Here is a 21,215-nt window from a genome sequence, read left to right as displayed (position 1 = left end):
TGTCCAGGTATCTTGAGAACTCCTGGACAAATATTTCTGTACCTCACAATTAAACTTATTCCAAAGCTTACCAGTACCAAACTTAGTTTGGATGCAATTTTTTAATGTGCACAAGTTGAGTATTTTATACATGTAAGTATATGCAACTACATATTGCTGTGTTCTTCATGCTTTTTTGAAGAACTTGATATGGCATAATGCAGGTCTAGGCAAGGTCAAAAATGACAAGTGAGATAACAAGCCAGAGTAACTTAATTCTTTCTTTCTAATTATAGTGAAACTGTAGTGCTGTCAAGTTACTTCTGTCTGACATCAAAAGTATGGCACAAAAGAAGAATATGTATTGCAGCTACATGTTCCATTAGCATGATGGGGGCTACACAAGTTCTCCTGTCTCTTCAGACATGCCTTTCTGCCCACATCCTCCTCCTCCTTCACCATACACGGCAGGCTCAGGAGAGTACTTAAAACTTCGTGTTGTTCGTGATTTTAAAGAATTTCTTCTTGCCTTTGAGCAATCCTTCTTTCCACCTTCAGCAGGAATTTGAAGGACTAATACCAAACTTGCATTGCATTATGGAAGGGCTAATGCAGATCTTCTTCTCTGGCTTCTTCAGCTTGACAAAAGAGCGGCTCTTTTAACAGAACACTAGACTGTCCTTGCCTGTAGTGTTTTAGAAATGATCTCCAATCTGGTGTTCTGTTAAAATAATTCCTCTTTTCATGTTGGTTGCACTTGTTTTCAGTCAACCCAGTTGCAAAGAATAACTAAACATTTCTTCTAATTACTAATAACTAAACAGTTCTACTAATTATTACAGACACTAGAACCACATCACTGAGGTGTATCCCCATGAAGTAACACAAGTGTGTGTCAGGCAGAGTACAAACAACAGCCCTGACTAATGACATTTCACCATCTGAGTGGTCTTCTCAAATAACATTCAGTGGTTGCTCAGTGCTCCACGGGGTGATGAGTTATATTAATAAAACATTGCCCTCGGGAGAATGAAGAAAAAAGGTACTTGTGGCACAATGTAGAAGTCAGATTAAAAAAAATAATTTCATGGTGCTTCTTTAAAAACTGACTAAAAATCTATGGAAAGTGAACTTAGATTATAGTCAGTAAGTATGCTGCCTCAGTTTCAATCCTTATGAAGCAGATTCTCTTATGGACTACCTTCTGAAACACAAAGTTGTATTATTTAAGTTCTTGTTTGACTCTTATCTGCATATTGTATAGTAGTAATTTCTAAAGTGTTTACATTTTTCAGTTAGCAAAGCTAGCAAGTGCCCCTTGAATGGTACACATACCATCCACACAAAATTTCCAGAGACCTGAATGCCAGCTAACTGCACAACTGGCATCCTACTTCTGGTCATGCTTGGCATGAACGACAGCTCTAACATCGGATGGCTGCAGTCTTAAAACACACGCTGTGATATGTGACTCACACCTCTGAGCTTTTTGACAAAATCACGTGGAAGTTCAAATCATAACTTTAAATCCAGAGCTTGCTTTCAGTTGATTTCCAGTAGCTGAGCCAAGTGGATGTTAGAGTGAGAAAATCAGAAGGCCTGGTGTGACAAGCAGGTATCACATCTGTCCTGTTGTAACTGGACTGTGCACAGCAGTAATTTCGGGATGGGTTCTATTGCAGCAGTTTTACAGATACTGCTCAGGAGGAGGGGTTATAGCTGCTGTGTTGCACAACAAAAGGAAATGAGAATCTCTGAGCAGCTGTGGAATTACAGCCCTGCAGCTACAAAGATGCATGTTTTGTAGAGGTCGGTGTCTCTGCAGAGGTGAAGGTGATGCCTGGTCTGTTAATGTAGACACCAAGCATCTTTTTTGAGAAATATGACTTTAATATTTCCCCCTCCCCTATAAAAGTATCCCAGGGCAATAATAACAATAAAACCCCCTCCTCCCAGTGTTTTCCTTTTAAACACATCAAGCATCAGAAAAGCTGTCATTTCAGACCAACTTCTGCCCATCCCTATGGCAACTAATGGAAGCATTTAATACTATATATACAAAATGTAATTTGCTCCCCCGCCATCTCTAGTTATACTCTTCTTTTTATGCTAAAATTGCTCCATGACGCCTACAATGTTTGGAAAATGCTTTTGAAGTGACATGCATCAGAGGTTCGACGTCACTGAAAAAACCTCAAGTGACCAATTAAAAAAATATTGATTTTGAAAAAAACAATTGTGGAAATTAGCAAAGGCCAAAAATATCTTGTCTGAACAGTCATATTTGTAGTCTTAGAATGCCCAGTATTGAAACTTAAAATGTCTTTGGAAAAGAAGGAGGGAGAGGAGAAATCAAGCACTGATTATCAAACCAGAAAAAGTGACAGTGTTTAATATTTTTGCAGGCTCCAATCCCTGTCATAGAAATAGCTTTTAAAGTTATGAGGCGGTCTCTGGAAATCCTCCCTCTGCCTAGCCCTTTATAACTTTAGAAGTTACTTAAAGTCAGCTTGAACTCAGGGCTTAAAATATTAAAATAAAAAGTGAAAATATAGAAATAATATGGATTTCTTTAATCTCCTTTTCAGAAGGGAGGGATATATTCATTGCTTACAGCTCTGCGTTATGAACAGTTCTCCGTTCTGTAACAGAGAACATGCTTACAGTTATTTGGTTGTCCAGATCATCTGACTTCCCTATTCCTAACTGCTTTTATCTATACCTGTTTCAGTGCTGAGCACCACACAGTAAAACCATTATTAAATGCAAGGATTTAGGTAATAACTTCATTCTGTTACCTCCTTTGAAAGAGTCAGATGCACAAACACCCATCTCTCAGTTTCAAGTGGGCCAGCTTTAAAGAAATATATAAAGCTATTTTTTGAAATGTGTAAACATATAGATCCACATAAATTTATAAATACTTGGATAAATGAGTCAGGCAAGAAGAGAGTTATTGTGTGCTAATACACTGTGTCTGCCATTGTTACAACAATAACAGAAACTCCCAGGTTATCAGAATGTCTCCCAGGTATCTCAAGTAGTGATTTCAAGTGTGGAAAGGGATTCACTTTGTTAAACTCAAGAGGTAGGGTAGCTCCGCTCTTGCCTGAGTTCTTATATCCTTTATCATAGTGTTCTGCAAGCAAGAGGTCTTGCAACAATCAGCATTTGTCAAGGAAGGTATCACCTCCAGTCTGGGCTGCATAGCTTTATAGAAAGTAGTAGATTTAGGGAAAACATTAAAAGTTATGCAGAATTCTATGCCTCTTAGAGATGCCCAGCCTGAAGAAGAAAGTGAAAAGTACCAATTTACTTAGGATAATGCTTTTTACAGTATTTCTTTTGGAATTACAGAATCATTGAGGTTGGAAAAGACCTCCAAGATCATTAAGTCCGACCTTTGACTGGACACCACCACTCCAACTAAACCATAGCACTGTCCAGACGTTTCTTGAACGCCTCCAGGGATAGTGACTCTACCACCTCCCTGGACAATCTCTTCCAATGCTTTACCACCATTTTAGTGAAGAAATTTTTCCTGATGTCCAACCTGAACCTCCCCTGGTTGAGCTTAAGGCCATTTCTTCTCCTGTTGCTATATTCCTGGGAGAAGAGGCTGACACACACCTTGCTACAACCTCTTTTCAGGCAGTTGTAGAGAGAAATAAGGTGTCCTCAAGCCTCCATTTCTCCAGTATAAACAACTCCAGCTCCGTCAAAAAGAATGTGCAAAGGCAACAACTTCTGCAGAGGAGGTAAGTGGGCACAGCAGTATTACATTGGTGACTAAAGCCAGACAGTACTTCCTCTTTCACATTCCTTGTGCTAGTCCTTTGGCAGGTGTACCATTGACAAATACCTGTACCCTCCTAACATGGTTCAATTAGATGGTCTGACTAGAAACTTTTCCAGTAAAGGAGCCGCTTAGACAATATTTCAGGGATTGGACCTTGCAAAGGCATGGTCAATTCCTTTTAACTTTAGTTTTCTATCTGTAACAAAAAGTGGTGGGTAGGTAGAAGTAGCAATGTGCCAAAAAGGAATGGGATGGAATCTAGAGAAAGGAGAAAACAATTGCTATATGGAGTGAATATTACAGCGTGCTATAAAACCCTGCCTGTAACCCTGTGATATGGGTTTTCCCATGTATTTCTTATTTGGCTTGTATTTTTCACCTGTGTAGGTACAGGAATATAAGAAGTCCAGTCCAAGCTGTGTAATGCACAGATAAAACTAATCTCTATTTTGAAACAGATTCTAAACTGAAATTCACCAGCTGTGGCAAGGATTTGGTATTCAGGATGTTCTAGTATTAGGATAAAAAGGGCTTCTGCCTGTGAACTATGTAAGAAACACACTTTGTCACAGAGTTCTATGAACAACTTTCCGACAATAAATTTCTTATCAGGACTTGACCAGGGAGACAAGTGCAGTTTGAATTGAGCCACCATCAATCATTCCTTCTCCTGCTCCAGTTTCTCACACCTGAGGAGATACTTCGCTGGGAAGCTACTCTCCCTGACCTCTGTACATAGTCAATGGCCAACAAACAATAATTACTCCAGAGGTTACTTCAGAGTAATCCTGTCTTCCATTCCTCACTTCTTTTATTAAGAGTCCACAGAAATGAAGTCATAGCGAGAATCTTCTTCATGGTGGTTCAACATCTGCAACTCACAGGGAGGCTTCAGCGAGTCTTGTAACAAGTGAAAATGAGTTTTCTGGCTGTAGAGATAAGGGAGAATCAATCCTCGTACGGTTTGGGCTGGAAGGGACCTTAAAGATACCTATTTCCAACACCCCTGCCATGGGAGGGACACCTTCTTGTAGACCAGGGTGTTCAAAGTCCCATCCAGTGTGTCCTTGAACACTTCCAGGGATGGAGCATACACAGCTTCTCTGGGCGACCTTCACCACTCTAAAAGCATGGTATTTCTTCCTACTATCATGTCTACACCCACCCTCTTTTGATTTAAAGCCATCCCCCCTTGTCCTAGAACTACATACCCTTGTAAAAATGCTCTTTACATGGTTTCACATGAAAATAGGATATGATATATAACTGAATCAAAGCATCCCTAATAAAAGGGACTAGTTGAACAGCATCTATAGCATATAACGTCTCTAATGTGTATGATGGGCTCCTCTAGGCAAATGCTGGATCTCTAATTTGTATGATGGGCTCCTCTAGGCAAATGCTGGCACTACTGAAATCAGTCTGGGTTTTATGCCCATCTTCTGCAAGCCCCATGTGAATACCGCATTTTGGGAGACATTAACATTTTTTTAGTTATGCAAACTTTTGCTTCTAGGCTGTAATTTTTCTCTCAATGCCTGGAGCCTATGAGAAAACACAATTTACTGGAAACAACTTTAAAAGCCTGAGGAAGTGAGGACTGGAACATACAGATAGTGTGTGTTTAATAAGAGAGATGTAGTGTGCTCTTCAGGAAAAAGATTACTGAAAAAGGAAAAGGTCTTTGAAGGCAATACTTAATGCAGAATTGCAGTTTAAATGGGAAAGAATATAGTGGGATAGATCAATAAACTCGCAGCAAACACAGCAAACAACAACAAAACCCCAGGTTCACAGAAATGCAAGGCAGAAGGAGAAATTCTCTAATTCTTGTGCACCACAGCAGAAATAACTTCACCAAGCTCATTCTTCACTGGTATTTCTCTAACCTACAGTTTAAATCTTCCCTTGAAAGACAGCACAACCTCCCTGGCAGGTCTTTCTAGTGTTACAAGACCCTTATGATTAGAATTTATTTTCTTAAAATCTCCCAATTGTTCTGCTGCAAATTGTAATATTTCTCCCCTTTTTTCCTTTGATGCATATCATGAATAATTGAGGAAGATGGTCTAACTAGAATGTGTCACGTAGAAATAATGTATTCAGTTTCTTCGCCAAAGGGAGAATTACAGTCCTCTGTAGGTGACTAGGAAGCCACCATGAGACTCTGAAATGTGAGAACATTTGAAGAGCATGGTTGATCGCTGTCTTCATAATGAAGAAATACATTTGAGATGCCTAAAATAACTATTTGTCTAGCCCCTCAAGCACTCTGCTATCCAAGCCCTGTCTGTCTTCTGCAAAGATTTTTCACTAAGTAATAATCCACTGGATTTCACAGTCCTCTAGAGAATTGTGACAAAGCCATATATTGTCATTATTGGTACAAAAAGAAAAACCTACTTGTGTCACAAAATCTGGTCCAAACTCCTGGCTGGAGCAGATTTGCCTAGAGCAGATTGCACAGGATCATGTCCAGGTGGGTATTGAATATCTCCAGAGAAGGAGATTCAACATCTGCTCTGAGAATTCTGTTCCAGTGCTCTGTCACCTTCAAAGTAAAGAGGTTTTTTTTCTCATATTGAAGTGAAACTTCTCATGTTTCTATCTAGAGTAATCTCTTCTCCCAGATAAACAGGACCCAGTTCTCTCAGCATTTCTTCATAGAAGAGGTGCTCCAGTCCCCTAAACATCTTCATAGCTCTCCACTGGATTCACTCCAGGGGTTTCATGACTTTCTTCTCCTGAGGAGCCCAGAACTGGACACAGCACTCCAGATGTGGCCTCACGAGGGCTGAGTAGGGTGGGAGGATCACCTGACTGCTGGCAATGCTCTTCCTAATGTATCCCAGGATACCAATGGTTTTCTTGGCCACAAGGACACACTGCTGTCTCATGGACAGCTTGTTGTCCACCAGGACCTCCAGATCCTTCTCTGCAGAGCTGCTTTCCAGTAGAACAATCCTTAACCTGTACTGATGCATGGGGTTATTCCTCCCTAGGTGCATGAAAGGACTTTTGCAATTACTATTCCAATTAGGTGTCCTTCCATTTTCATATCCATGACTTTTTTACTCTTACAGTTCATATGTGTTTCTGTAATAAATAAATTCCCATTTAGTCATAGACCTTTTGTCATCTTCTCTCTCTGAGGATGTCTGTCACTACCACATAGATTTGTCCTTTTAAATCACATTCACCAAATGGAGATGAATGGTAGAAGAAGTGGTGAGTCCAAGATTCAGCATTGGACTCCAAAGGGACAAGATAGGACTGAAAGAGGACAGGCAATCACAGTGGAAAGGTCCACCCTTCCCCTTTAGAAAAAGATTATTTATTCAAGAGTAACCAGAGAAATGTTTGTTCAGATTGGAGTGACTAATAAATACTCTGAGCCTGTTAAAAGCTAAAACTTGGCTAGTGAAAGAGAGTGGCTTGTGTTGCCCCCTTGTGAGGCAACAGCAAATGCTGCTGCTCCCAAAAGTGGCAGCCAAAAGCCCTATGGGCACTGGGTTTTCTTCCACCACAGAAGCTGAACTTGTGTCTCCACTGCTTCTGGAGGAATTAGAGGGGCAGCAACTGCTGCTTCTGGAAGGAATTGAAACTCCCTGGCAGCAGCTGCTTGGCAAAGCAAACAACAGAAACAGGTCTGGCAAAGAGTTCTGTAGCCACTGCTGTTTTACAGGCTCCCTCCCTGCCCAGCAGTCTGCTATGCTGTGAAACTCTGCCCTGTCTAAACCTAGAGCTGGATGGGAGAAGGAGCCCAGTCATGACCTGGGACTGAGAAGATCATATACCCAGGATGTAATGAACTGAATGCATTCCTTCTGCTGTGGTTAGAAGGGACAGCTCTATCCCAGCTGCATTTCATTCCTCTATTCATTGCAGATCTGGATTTTGCTGAGAGATTCAACTAAGCGTTGTGTACATCTGCTTTAAACAATCTTCAGGAAATAAATAATTTACAATTTGTGCTATTCCATTACCATTCTTCCTCATAATTTGCCTGAGTCCCTAATGTCTGCAGTCATGACTCAAGAGTCCCGCTGTTGCAGGCGATGAAGAAATAATCCCTGCCTGAAAGAATTTACCATCTAAATATTTTCTCATTGAAATCAGTAGCAAAAGCTGATAGAGAAAGAGCTTACTTATGGAAACAAACAGGATAATAACAGAGAGCATGACAAAAAGTCAGACCATTACCATTAATGGGACCACAGGGCAGTCTTTCTGTGTCTAGCCATTGTTTCGACTCACTAGCACAATACCTAAGTGCTCCGTACACTTTGGTAAGGTAAATCCACACCATCTTTCACCCCCTTCTCAAGACTTCATTGTCAGTGCTCTTCTGAGATTAATATTTTTACATTTCAGCCTTTCTGCAATTTTTCAGTTTCTGTTGTTCCTTCATGCACAAAGACCCAACAACTTGAGATTCAGGACACTAACTTGTGATGATTATAAGGGAAAAAAACAAGCAAAAAAAACCCCATCAATCTAAAGGCCAGCAGCATAAACTGCACAGAACTATTTCCTCCAGGACACAGCTGTCTGGCTCCAGCACACAGAATGGAACCCAAATTACAGGTAGGACAATGTGTTCGAAGTCTTGATCTCTGCCACACATCCACCTCTGCTTTTACAGCATGGGTTAGCAGCAGCACATTGGAGGAAGCCAATGTCAGCATCTGGCTCCCAAACGAGATGCTGTTGATGTCCTGTACAGCATCTAAATTTCTTGGATTTCCACTAGCAAATACAGAATTAATTTGGGAAAGAAAAACAGTAGTGAGACATTTCTTTGTCTGATCTATGTCTTACAGGTAACTAAGTAAGGCTAGGAAATACTGGGAGAGATCCTGAAGTACAGAGAGCTCACCCACGAAATAGATAAAGCAGAACTGTTCCTATCTGAAATACTTGTAGCATAAAACTTCTACAGGGAGAAGATACATACATACACAGAGGTGCACACACAAGAAAGCTATTAAAAGAAAATTTAGTGATAAGTTAAAAATGTTTCTCCTGTCTGAACTGTTTATTCCTCTCCAATGGATGTAAACCCTCTGTGTTAGGGTGCAATAGCTGCCCTGACACACATGGTCTTGCTAAGGCTGCAGAAGGGGTTTTTTTAACTTGGCTAGCTTTGGAAAAAAGTACTTTATCTCTAGTCATTCTCTGGCAAAGTGCAGTATATCTAATTTTGTTAAATTCCAAAACATACTGTACACCAAAGTACTTGTAGGTGTAAAGGAGAATGTCAGGGATGAGTCAAAGATTAATACCTAAATTATAAAATGTGAGATGGGAATTACAGTCTTAAATATCATGTTAAGAACCAGGAAGTATTTACCTAGTCTAAAGCACCACTTGCATTGTAATAGGCTATTTATTTTTGTTACAGGGAATTCTTTAATAGTCCCAGGCTTGAGCAGGAAGATGCATAGGGTGGAGTGGCAATTTGATGAGACCTTTACAAACTTCTGCAGAACTCTTATTCATTGCAACACTCACTTCAGTCATACCTACTTCCACTCTTCTGCAGAACCAGGATGAGCCTAGGATGGTACTTAGAAAAATGGATGCTTGACTAGTTTATTTCCTTCAAACATACCACTTCTTCCACTATTGCACTGCAAGATAAAGTTTTCCACTTTCACCAATCTGCCCCTTCAGTTACCTCATTGTTCTGTTTTTCATCCATCATTACAAAACTTTCTTTTGCTTTCTTAAACAAACAAACAGATGTCTACTTTAGCACTAATCGTAACAAACAAAAAAAACCCCTCTATGCGATGCTGTCAGTGCTTCCTCCTTTCTCATTTTTACCTTTTGCCTCTTACATTCAATTGTCAGCTCTGTGTCAGGATCACTTCTTTCCTGTGTGCATGGAGACCTAAAATCATACATGGAGCTTTTAGATGCTTGGTTAAACCCCACCAATAAATAGAGCATAAAAGACTATCGTTTTAATCAGGTTGTTATTTTCTCACTGTTACTAAGCACAACACGTGGTAAAAACCTAAGGGTATATTTTTTAAAAACACAGTTAAAGACATAGTAATTGTGTCTCCTTTGATTCATAGGCTAGCATGTGGAAGTGGTTCTAACAACACTCAAAACCATGTTTCAGCTGATTCTTGAAGCTTTACCAACTAAATTCTCTTTTAGTAATCAGTGCCCAGTGAGTCCAGTGCTGGTCAAACCACGTGCTTCAGCAACTGATACTTTTCACTGTTGATTAGCTGGTGACAAAGAGGATACAAAAAAAAAAAAAACCTTTGGGAAGCAGACTTAAATAGACTTGTCAATTGGTTATAGAGAACCCTGCCAAAAAGTGACTTTATTTTTATTAAAAGAAAAAAAAAAAAAAAAAAAAAAAAAAAGGTTCACTGGAGAAATAGTTCCAGAGACCAGATTTCTGAACCCCTGCTTTTTAATGAATAGCTACACACATACTTTTAGTAGAATCTACTAAATATCACTCCCTGACATCAGCCAGCTCAGATTCACTGTACTACAAAGTAACCATTTCCTGTTTTAGCATCTTCAACAAGCCTTAAGATGACTTTAGCTCTATTCTTGACTGTTAAGTCCTCTGCTTAGCAGAACATAATTACTGAAGAAGCTAACCAGAAACAACAGGGATGAGAAATTTACAGGTAAGTCACTGTCCTTGTGATTCTCCTGAATCCTTGATAAAGTCAGACTATGTTTATGGCCAAAGGCTCAAGGTCTCCTTCATGCAGCTTTTCCTCTGTAGTTTATCATGTTTTCCCTCTAGCTATTTCTTTTATTATGGAGACTCGGGTGCTTATTTTGCCATCTCTTAATGCAACTTGCTTCATCTAATATGTGGTTGGATCAGATAAATAGCCCTCTAGATACAACTCTATTTACCAAATCTCTTCTATAAAGACTGGATTATAAAGAAAATATAGAAAATTTCTTCTAAAAAGAAAAGCTACTAAATAATCTGAATTGATACTCAAAACATGTAAATGAAACTCAGAAAGTAAAGTTAACTGAGTGCCTGTGAGGATGCAGACTGCTGCACTTTGAATATATTAAAATACAGAATATTTACAAGAGCCCTGGCAGAGGAAGGTGTTGCAACTCTATAAACTTCAAGATCTAAAACCTTACATCATTAGTCTGAATGTTTTGCTATGGTTTTGCTAAACAACCTAGCACACCTATCCATCACTGTACTGGGTGTTGAGTATGATAGTCAGTCCTGTAAAACCTGGTAAAACAAGCATTGTATTATAGAACAGAATCACTATGGTTAAGTAACCTAATGGCAGCAACAGAGATGGTCACTAAGTTAATTTTTGGGACTCTGCTTTAAGCCTATGCCATAGTTATTGCTAGGTATTTCACAAACAAGCCAGTTCACAGTATAATATTCTCAACAATTATTGAGTTAGCACCTATATAATTACAAGAGCTCAAATATTTCTTTTTTTTTTTTTTTTTTTTTGGTAACTGTGCCAACTAAAAGCTCATAAATGCTGTCAAAGCTTGTCATCATTGTACTGAAGGGGCAATCCACAGCAAGAACTAAAGAAAATCAAGGTATTCAAGGTTTGTTCAGGTATTATAATAAATGGTAACAACCAATACGAACAATCATGTTAAAGGAAAATTTTTCAAAATCTCCATGGCCAATTTCAATCTTACTGTTTTCATTTACAGGAAGAGGCTTGAAACCCCAAGTAGTTAGAAAGAGGAACATGAACTGGAATTTAATGTTAGTAGTGACATTTCTACAGTAGTGTCAAGGGAATCTTGCATCTCTGAAAGAGGTCAAAGTCACTAAGATAAAAATTTCAGCCAGTGAGAAATTCTTGCACAAAGAGTGATAGAAATTACTCTTGGTGAAATTTTCTGAAATAGGAAGGCATGATGTGAAACAATTAGGTTGATAAACTTTATGTGAATTGTGGCTTCTAGTAAGATTTGTGGACAACAATATGTATCTGTATCATAAAAAATGCCCATAATAAAGAACCACTTTAACACTCTCTGTCTGCAAGTAGGAAATGCAAGAGATTTCCATGTAGAGAACTGCAAGGGAAACCACAGACTATTTCAAGTATAGGCTCTCACAAATATCTAATTATTAGCCAGACCCACAGTGAAGTAGGGGCAGATACACTCTAGTGAGGCAACAATTTACTCTACTTTTCTTCTTTAGCTGTGACATCTAGGAAAATTTGTTGTTCATATACACCAAGCGTATTTGTAAATGGGTCCTATCATTTTTAGTAAAAGGGGGAAAAAAAGAAGAATGGGATTTTATGCCTGAGAATTCTGTGTGACTGGGTATGCCTCCTTCCTTCTCACCCCCAAAATTCCAGTTTGGGATCAAAATACCAAAATGGCAAATTGTAACAAAAATTCGGACAGGTATGCAGAGTGTCATATGGAAAGCCATTTTAACATTAAAAGAATATACCTTACAGCCACTAGCAAAAGGTTTCCTCTGCTGGCCAACTCTCAATATATGGTTGGATTAACTAAATTAATCTTCAGGACAGGACTTCTGGACCTGACAACTGAATTTCTAATTTTCCCTGCCTCTTCTTTTTGCCCTTCTGCTTCTTTTTTAGCATGCTCTTATCAAGTCTTCTGCTTCCTGTCAGAAATAAAAGAGTTCCAGATGAGCAAGGGTCTGCTTCAAATAATTTGCCATGTTAAAAATAAGAAGAAAGTGCTACTAAACTGTTTCTAGGAATGAAAAATTTGATTTTTTGTTGACAAATCAAAAACAAAAGCAAGTATTAAAAGAGGAGAAACAAAATTTCCAGTATTGCATACTCTGATGAAACAAAGAAGTTCAGAGAATGCTAGATATGGCCAACCTTAAAACAACAACAACAACAAACAGTAATGAGAAATAAAAATAAAAGTGGCTAGATTTCATATTAGTCACAATAGAAACCTCAAAAAAACTCATAGTCTAAGGGCACCTCAGATTTAGTTATAGAAACTGAATAGCACTCTTTACTTGCTTCAGAATAACAGAGGAGGAACAGAAACAGAGAGAATTAAATGCATTTCACTTCCCTGATTCTGAGTTTGGGCTACATGCTGCATAATTTCATTTTGGCCTGAAAATATGTATTAACATCTGGAAACATATAAATCCCTTCTTTGCTTCTATCATCTGCAAAGTAGGTTATCACTAATTTTTAGATAACAAGTATTTTTACTGCAGGAAGTATGCTGAGACCTTATTTAAATCCTGTTCTCTTCTCCATTCTATTATCCTTTCTACTAAACGTCTCTGTTTCATAGGCTTCATCTTGATAACACCATCTTGATAACATGCAAGGGAGATTGAGAGAGCCAAGTGGATTCATTTACATTTATTATTATAACAGCCTATACTAACTGGAGTTTTAGGTAGTTATTTCAATATTCGCTACATTATTGTTATAGTAACAGCTAAGAACACGTTCAATCACTGCACTGTTTGACAAATACAGCATTTTAAATTGAATGCTGCTTTTCTTTAATAAGATGCCATCAAATATGCATACATTGTCTCTATTAACAATATTACTGTAGCACACCCCTCCTGGTTCTCTCTTTCTTATTCTAGATTCTTACTTGATATTACTGAGAAGCATCAATACTTCTGCAAAGGCTGATTAGCATGCAGTGGCTTGATAGACATGTTGGAAGGCAGAACTAACAAATTTCCAGCATACTACTAGATTATGCATTTCTCTCTGTGTATGCAAAAAGACATCGTTGTTCACGTACCTCTGATACTTCTGTTGATACTTCTGTCAACATCTGTTCACAGAAGTGGCTATTGGCATGCACTTATCTGAGAATCACTATGGAAATATATGCAACTGCAGTGAAAGAAGTCCCTAGAAGATTTGAACAAACCCATTTTATCAGGATAAAAATGTTGAGGTGACTGACAGGTCCATTGTCACAGCCCTTACAGAAGCTGGCTGCCTGTTTTTTCCACTGTTAAGGCAGAATATTATTTGAGTACAAGAAACATTGCTGTGAGCACAGCAATTCCCAGTTCTGGTAACATTTTGCTTGATCCTGTTTCATTATAGAGCAGTGATGTATGTCCTCAGGGGAATCGGGCTTGGACAACGAAGGTGATACGAAGTTAAAGTGATAGTGCCATTCACCAGAAAGGACAGGACCACTATTGTTAGACAGGTTTGGGATGCCAAACACTGGCACAAGAAGAATCCTAAAACCACACCCTTAAATAAAATCAACTCTCAATTTATACTCATGGAGGTATGCAAAAGATAAATTGGTGTGATCTGATGCTTTCTTGGCTAATTATTAAGGGTGCTGGATCAGATGTTTGTGATGAAGGCCTGACCAGGATAGTTGATGAAATGCAGTACTCTCCAATATCTGATCAGCCTGAGCTAGACTGCCTAGAACAAGAGGCATTGCCAAAAGTGTTGGTTGCAACAATGATCTTCTCAGTTATTACCCCCTTCCTGCAGTTGTTCCAAGAGCCACACATTAGCACATGAGTTTGAGGCTGGAGTGAAGGCTTTATTTGCTATCCTATATCATCACTTGACATGGGAGGAGAAAGAACTGGTGTTCTATATTCTATAGTTGTCTGCCCCCAAGGTTTTGGTAGCTCATACAGATACATAGGCAAAAGGTTGTCAAACACGTTGTTTTTACATCTTCCTCCATCTTAACAGTGCATGCAACATAGAGCAGTTTCCCCCAGCACTTCATCTTTATCATGGCTGCAGAAGACAAAGTAAAGAGGGAAATTGTACTGTTTACTTTGAGAGAAGGGGGCACATGTACTAAGTACAGCAACATGGAAAATTCTATGTCCTAAAAGGCTACAAGACAACTGCAGACCAAAGAGTGAGCAATTCCTTAATCCCCACCTCTGCTTAATCTTTAAAAATGTGAAGTGCTGCTACTGTGAATCCTAGTTTTTCAGTTCCAACATTAAAACAACTTGTTTAGAGATCCTGCTTGATAATGAGTCAGCTGCTTCTACACTGCATATTGTACATACAAACATAAGTAATTTTGCCTTCCCATCACACACTGTCAAACCACGGGGCTAAAGCAGTAGCTTGAGACACAGACTTAAGCAAAGGCAGCACCCCACTTTAAAAAGCAGATTAAGCATGTGACAGATGCTTTGCGATAATTTATGAATAGTGTACGTTGACCCGATTTTTGTGATGTTGATTGCATGATTATGTTGGCCTGATTTAATTAGAAGGCACAGACAAAGCCTGAAATACTTAATAAACACAAGCTACCCACTGATAAACACTCTCAGGTCAGTTTGCAATATAACCTGAATTCTCAGCTGTGGAGAGCCTATTTCTGGGCTCCAGACAAGCTGCTGGAGCATCCTTGGTCAGTTTGAATGCTGAGATCAAAACAACTCCAGTGACTATGCAAAGGATCCACAAGTAATATGCTGTAAAGTCAAGTGGGTTGTCAACAGAAGGTCAGCTGTTGAAGGGAATTTATATCCCCCTGTCCCCTTGACACCTTGGAGAAAAAGGAAAGGAAAGGAAAGGAAAGGAAAGGAAAGGAAAGGAAAGGAAAGGAAAGGAAAGGAAAGGAAAGGAAAGGAAAGGAAAGGAATAGGAAAAGGGAAAAGCGAAAAGCGAAAGGAAAAAAGACAAAGGAAAGGAAGGAAAGGAAATAGGAAAGGAAAGGAAAAAGGAAAGGAAAAAGAAAGGAAAAGAAAAGGAAAAAGGAAAGGAAAGGAAAGAAAAGAAAGAAAAAAAAAAAAGAAAAAAAAGAGAAAAAAAAAAAAATAACAAGAAAAAAACAGGGGAAAGAAAAAAAAAAAGAAAAAGAAGAAAAGAAAAAGAAAGAAAAGAAAAGAAAAGAAAAGAAAAGAAAAGAAAAGAAAAGAGAAGAGAAAAGAAAAGAAGTCTGGCAAGCTGGAACACCTAAAGTCAATTTTCCCTACTTGTTTTTCTCTCTGCCACTGATATTGTTTTAGGACAGCTACATGCTCCGGATAAATCTGTAGGTGTCTGCAGTCTGAAGGACTCACGAGGTATCACAGCCTTTGGCTCAGAGGGTATGGAAATACTAACATTCTGCAGCGAGTAAAGACACAAACCCTTGCATGGAGGGACTGAGCTCAGAGGCGCCAGATGTAGCTAGCTCTAGTTGTTATAAATAGCAGCTTAAAAATTCATGATTAAAATAATCTGCCCCTCACATATGGAAACTTTGAATGCGTTCATAAACATGAGATAATCAAGAGGAGTTCAGTTTCTCACTGATCTAGTATTGTAGAAGATTTGCCTATGGGGCAAGACCACCTGGGGAATCCTGCACTGGGGCAGGAAGGAGAGACTCACGGTTCCACCTCTAGGTTCCTAACCACTAGGGAGATGACATTCACCTGTAGTATGTCAGAACATTTTATCTCTTTGTGACCCAGACAGGGACCTCTTACGATATGATGAGGTTTGACATCCATCATAACTGAACTTTTGAGTGAAAGAGCCTGTGCTTGGGCAGGATAGTGAACACAGGCAAACAAGAAAACGGAATGCATGCCCAGGTAAGTTCCTATTCAGTTTGCAACTCTGAAGCACACTTTGACATGCAAACCCCGAGGTACCCTGGATCCCATAACACAGAGAAAGGAGTTGAATACATAGTATGGCAAAGTTCCTGGCCAGTTCAATGGGGTCAGTAGTTCCCCTGAGAACTTTTGATATTTCTGCCATTGTTTCTTCTAACTTACCTCATCACAAAACCATTTTGCCTGCATAGTGATGTTCAATCTCCCCCAGTCAGTGAACATGTACCCCTTGTACATATCAGAAATTTGACCTTCAGCCTTATCCAGACTTCTGTGTTCATCACCGCATTAGTACCTGACAAATAGCTCCATTCAAACATTCCCTTGCTCCACCATCACACACTGATGCCTTACTGCTGACACTGACAAGCCGCCTCTCTTGCTACTCTGCTCACTCACAGTCATCCATTTGCTGGGATAACCTTTCTAAGCCAGCATATACCCTGACATTTGAAGGATTGTACAGGGCAGTAGGTTATAGAGGTAAAGTGCTAGTAATGTTTCCGGCAACATCCAGATCCAAGCTGGACAAAATCTTTTCTTTGAAATGAGAAAGATTCTATATGGAGTTACAGATATATATATATATATATATATATTTAAATTTGAATTTGGGTCAATTTTACCAAAATGTTTATTCCTAAAAATAGATGTCATCTGGCTCTGGGTATATGATATACATGCAAAAAAGGTTAAAACATTGTACTTTGATATTTTTGATAGTGAGGCTATTTTGCTTTTCAAGCACAAAACAACTTATCCATTTAAAATTACTATCAAAATGTGTTTAAAAAATTATTCTGAAAACGCAAATTGAAAATATCCTGTTGTTTCAGACCAATCAAGACAACTCTTAACCACAAGTGATTCTTTTTAGTCCTTAATTCTATGATTTTCTGTTTAAAGATTCATCATCTCAAATCAAAATTACTTCTTCCTCTTGCTGTGTCTGTCAGAAAGTCTTCTTCACATTCAGCTGTAATTCTGGACCTAATTTAAAAGATTATTTAAATGTGTCTTTAATTCTGAGGCCAAGTTAAATACCTGCTCAGATTCTCCACTGAATAACTATGAATGCCAGGTATGCTGAACTGCTAAACCTCTCCAACCCTCTCTTCCCTTCAGCTTTTCTATGTAGGACTTTTCTTCACTGCCCAATGGGAAAGAGAATGACAACGTGCTAGAAATTGAGAAGAAGCTTTACACATTCAAAGATGCTGCTCCTGGCCTTTTGTTCAGCAGAGAGAGAAAATAAAGCAACATCTACAAAACTTCTGCATTTGGAAGCAACATAAGTTCTCTTGGACACCCGAAAGGTTCTTCCTCTCCCATCTTCCTTAACAGGTATTATTTGTGATCTAAAGACACAGAGACAAGGACTGCATTAAGGAAAAAAAAAAAAAAAAAAATAGAACAAACATTTAAAAATGGGGTATTGTCCTTACAGAAAGCATCTGATCAATTAAATTACCATTATTTCCCCTTTCCCCTCCAGCCTTACTGTATACAAATATACAAATTCATTTTCTCTTTTCTAGTTCAGAACAGACTAGACTCCATTTGTACACATGTATATTAAAGAAAGAACACATTTCATTTAAAAACCCCTCCATGTTTCAAGCTGCTTATATCTTATACATACACATACTTTTCACACATTGGGGAAACAAGCACACACAACCAACCCCAAGCAATTAACTCCTAGCATCCTTCATTTGTTCACAAACGAATTTGCTCCCACAAATTTCTGCTGCTGGTGGGTGTAAGTCTTTTGAACTTCTTGAAAGAAAGAGAAAGCTGTAGCTCATGTGTTTAACCATGTGCTTTCCAGGGCTGCAGGCGGAATGTGAGAAGGAGCAATATGAATGTGTGGTGAGCACCTCACAGCATTCCCTGGGGCTTTTCTGTTTTTTTCTGCTACTGTTCATCAATTTCAATAGGACACACAATGGGATCCTGAGTATCCATGTGCCTCAGACATCACTCAGTTAACTTTACTCAGCAACAAGAGAAAGAGGAGTATTTTAACTTTGCTTACTGGGTTGAAAGTTTAAATGAGCTGCTTCAACCAGAATGCTAGAGAATGTGCCCACTGCCCTGCATGAGGGGAAATGCCTCTTTATTGCAGGTGCTGGTTGTATTCCTCATACCTACCCTAGCTTTTAAACACCATTAAATATACCTCTTTTGCCAGCTTGAAGGGCATGCCTTCTACAGCTAATGCCTTGTAACATTGACAGATGTAGTCATAACAACTATAGCATGACCAGAGAAAGAAAGGAAACTACTGCTGACCTGACTGCAGTATAGACGTTTTCAAATATATTATGTAGTTAGAAGGAAAAAAAACAGTTTGAAGAAAAAGTGAAATTTAAGAAATGGGGTAGGAAAATCTAAGGAGGCCACAGCCAAGAATGTGTAAACAGGAAAGGCTCTTTAGAAGAGAATACAGAAACAGAAAACTACCCATCAAAGTAGAAGAGAGCTTTAACTCATATTTGCTACAGTTTGTAGACTCATATCCAGATATAGCAATAAAATAAATGCCTACCATATTAAATCAGATTCATAGTGCGCACAAGAAATTCTACTCCTGCTTGGTTAGAAAGGAGCACATGAAATCCCTGTCACACATTTGCCTAACTTAAGATCAAGCTGCCAAACTCATGAGCAAACAGAAGCAACAAAATCTTCAAAAACCTTGCCCACCTGTAACAACCTAGAGAAGGACAATCCACTCTGACCACGTGGAAACCATTGGCCCTTTCCTTTGGAAATCAGCACCTGGGCAGCCTTCTTCAAGCTGGGCTTGTGCTGCTTCATGGCAGGTGAGAGGCTGTGAAAGGTCAGGGATTGCCATCAACTAAGGGAGAAAGCAAAAACAACATGTGCAATAAGCATCTTCCCATTATATCCCAAAGCTGAATATTTGGTTTTCTCAAGTCAGGAAGAGAAGGGAGGTTGGGCCCTGCACTGCTCTCCGGGGAAAGGCTGCTCTGCCAGCCTGCCTCTGACTCACTGTTGTGACAGCTGATATTAAAGCTTAGGTAGTTTGAAGATGACTGGAAAGGAGTATTTAAAAACCCATTATTTCACCTGTTCATTTGATTTTTAAATAACTGTGTTAATTCTTATTTACCACATCAGGCCCCTGAATATACTGTGCATTGTTCCAAGTTATTGTAACCTTCCCTCTTAAAGTGGATTTAAGCCATTATGGTCTATCACATAAATCCTTCTTAGTTTGTGGATTATTGACCTGATAGGCACAAACAGCTCCATCTGTCCTTTTAAATGGGCATGAATGCTGTGAATGTTTATTGCTTTTGGTCCTATTATTTGCAAAATGCTTTCTTTCTCTGCCTCCATATGTGTGTGTGTGTGTGTTTGTGCTTAGTATTCAGGGATATTTTATTGTCAAATTGTTGTCTACGCTTTTTTAAATATAGGGCTTTCCAGTGCAAACTGCCCCATACAGTAGCATAAGTGAATGTCCTGCTACTTCACTAGGGAAATTAAGCTGTTGACCTAGAGTTAGCCTTTGAGAGTGATGTAAAAGTTGATATACTGTAAGAACATTTGAAAGTGAAATGGGACTCCCTTTTGCAATGTTGATGTGAAACAAGCCTGAGTTAATGAAGCTTTCATAGTCGTAAAGTTACTTTCAGATATCTAATCTAAGTGGTTCTTTTGAAAGGGCTAAAATGATGCTCTAAGGAACATTTGTTGAAGTGAAAACAGGAGTAAAGTAGTTTATTACCGGTTGATATCTGTCAGGGTGAGAGTATTCAGAGAAAAACAGGCATTTTTCATTGGTTGGAATTTGTGGGTCAAATAATTTACTGAGTTAATAATTTTGATGTGTTGAGTCAAATAATTTCTGATGGAAGTTTTAAAGTGCTATGAAAACGTTCCCTGGGCAAGAAAGCCTGTTCTTTCCTGTCCCAAGTGTATTCTACACACAGAGTTATTCCTGTTAGGCAATGTACTGAAAAGCCTGGAGACCAAATATGAAGACAAAAATCTTCAAGATGTGGCTGCTGCCTTGCCCTGATGGATTTCATTGCTACACTTTTGTCCTCTTCCCATGGGTGAGCACTCCACCTGGCACCAGGAGGCCAAGCCATGCAGAACACGTACATGTGGCTTCTCAGTATGCAGAATGCTTTGCCTCTGACTTGGCTGGATTCTCTTTGCAACAAGGGTTAGTGGAAAAGAGACAGTCTAGCAAGTCTGTTCTGCATAATACTTAAAAATCTTACAGAAACTAAAAAAAAATCACTTTGCAGATGGTTTGTAATAGCTTTTGTATACAAAAATAGAGATGTCTTAGGTCTGACACTTTGTAGAGAGTGGTTTGTAACTGGCTTATACGCTTTTATAACATATGTATGCAAGGGACACACAGTTGTTTTTGCAGGGATGGGGAAACTCAGCAAAGTGGGAAGATATTCTTGGCAAGCTATTTTTGCAGAAGAAATGCCAGGTGCCAGCACCTTCTCAAATCCAGAGCTTTGGCCAAAATTCGAATGAAGCTGTGAAACACCTTTGATCATACTATTTTGAATAAAATGGTGTTATTCTAAGTACACTTGTGTTAATACTCAGAGCTCAGTCCATTCACTGCCCTTTTTTTTTTTCCTGTTTTTTTTCTTATCTAAGTGATTTATTACTTTTTTTTTTTTTTTTTTTAATTCATCTGGACCCTCTGACCCATCCATTATTGGACCATTGACTCATTGTAGGGTTTACCAGTGACTAAATCTCATTCTAAGCAGAGAATTTGCATAAAACACTTCTTCCTTGAAGTAAATATTTGTATAAATATAAGAAATAATTGTATCC

The 21,215-nt window shown here is 38.8% G+C and overlaps 1 long non-coding RNA gene across 1 annotated transcript in view; it reads left to right on the top strand.

The window, feature by feature from the left end:
- The window catches only part of LOC120758749 (uncharacterized), a 38,550-nt gene extending 20,280 nt beyond the window's left edge, over positions 1-18,270 (top strand). Inside the window, exons 2-3 of the long non-coding RNA XR_005702995.2 lie at positions 17,496-17,714; positions 18,202-18,270. This is a non-coding gene — a long non-coding RNA (uncharacterized LOC120758749). The remainder of the gene's footprint in view (positions 1-17,495; positions 17,715-18,201) is intronic.
- Positions 18,271-21,215: the final 2,945 nt, after the last annotated feature.

Source organism: Hirundo rustica, chromosome 1 (genome assembly GCF_015227805.2).
Source record: "Hirundo rustica isolate bHirRus1 chromosome 1, bHirRus1.pri.v3, whole genome shotgun sequence".
NCBI classification, from domain to species: Eukaryota; Metazoa; Chordata; class Aves; order Passeriformes; family Hirundinidae; genus Hirundo; species Hirundo rustica.
The sequence above is the reverse complement of the archived record's forward strand: the minus strand, read 5'-3'. Positions and strand labels throughout refer to the sequence as shown.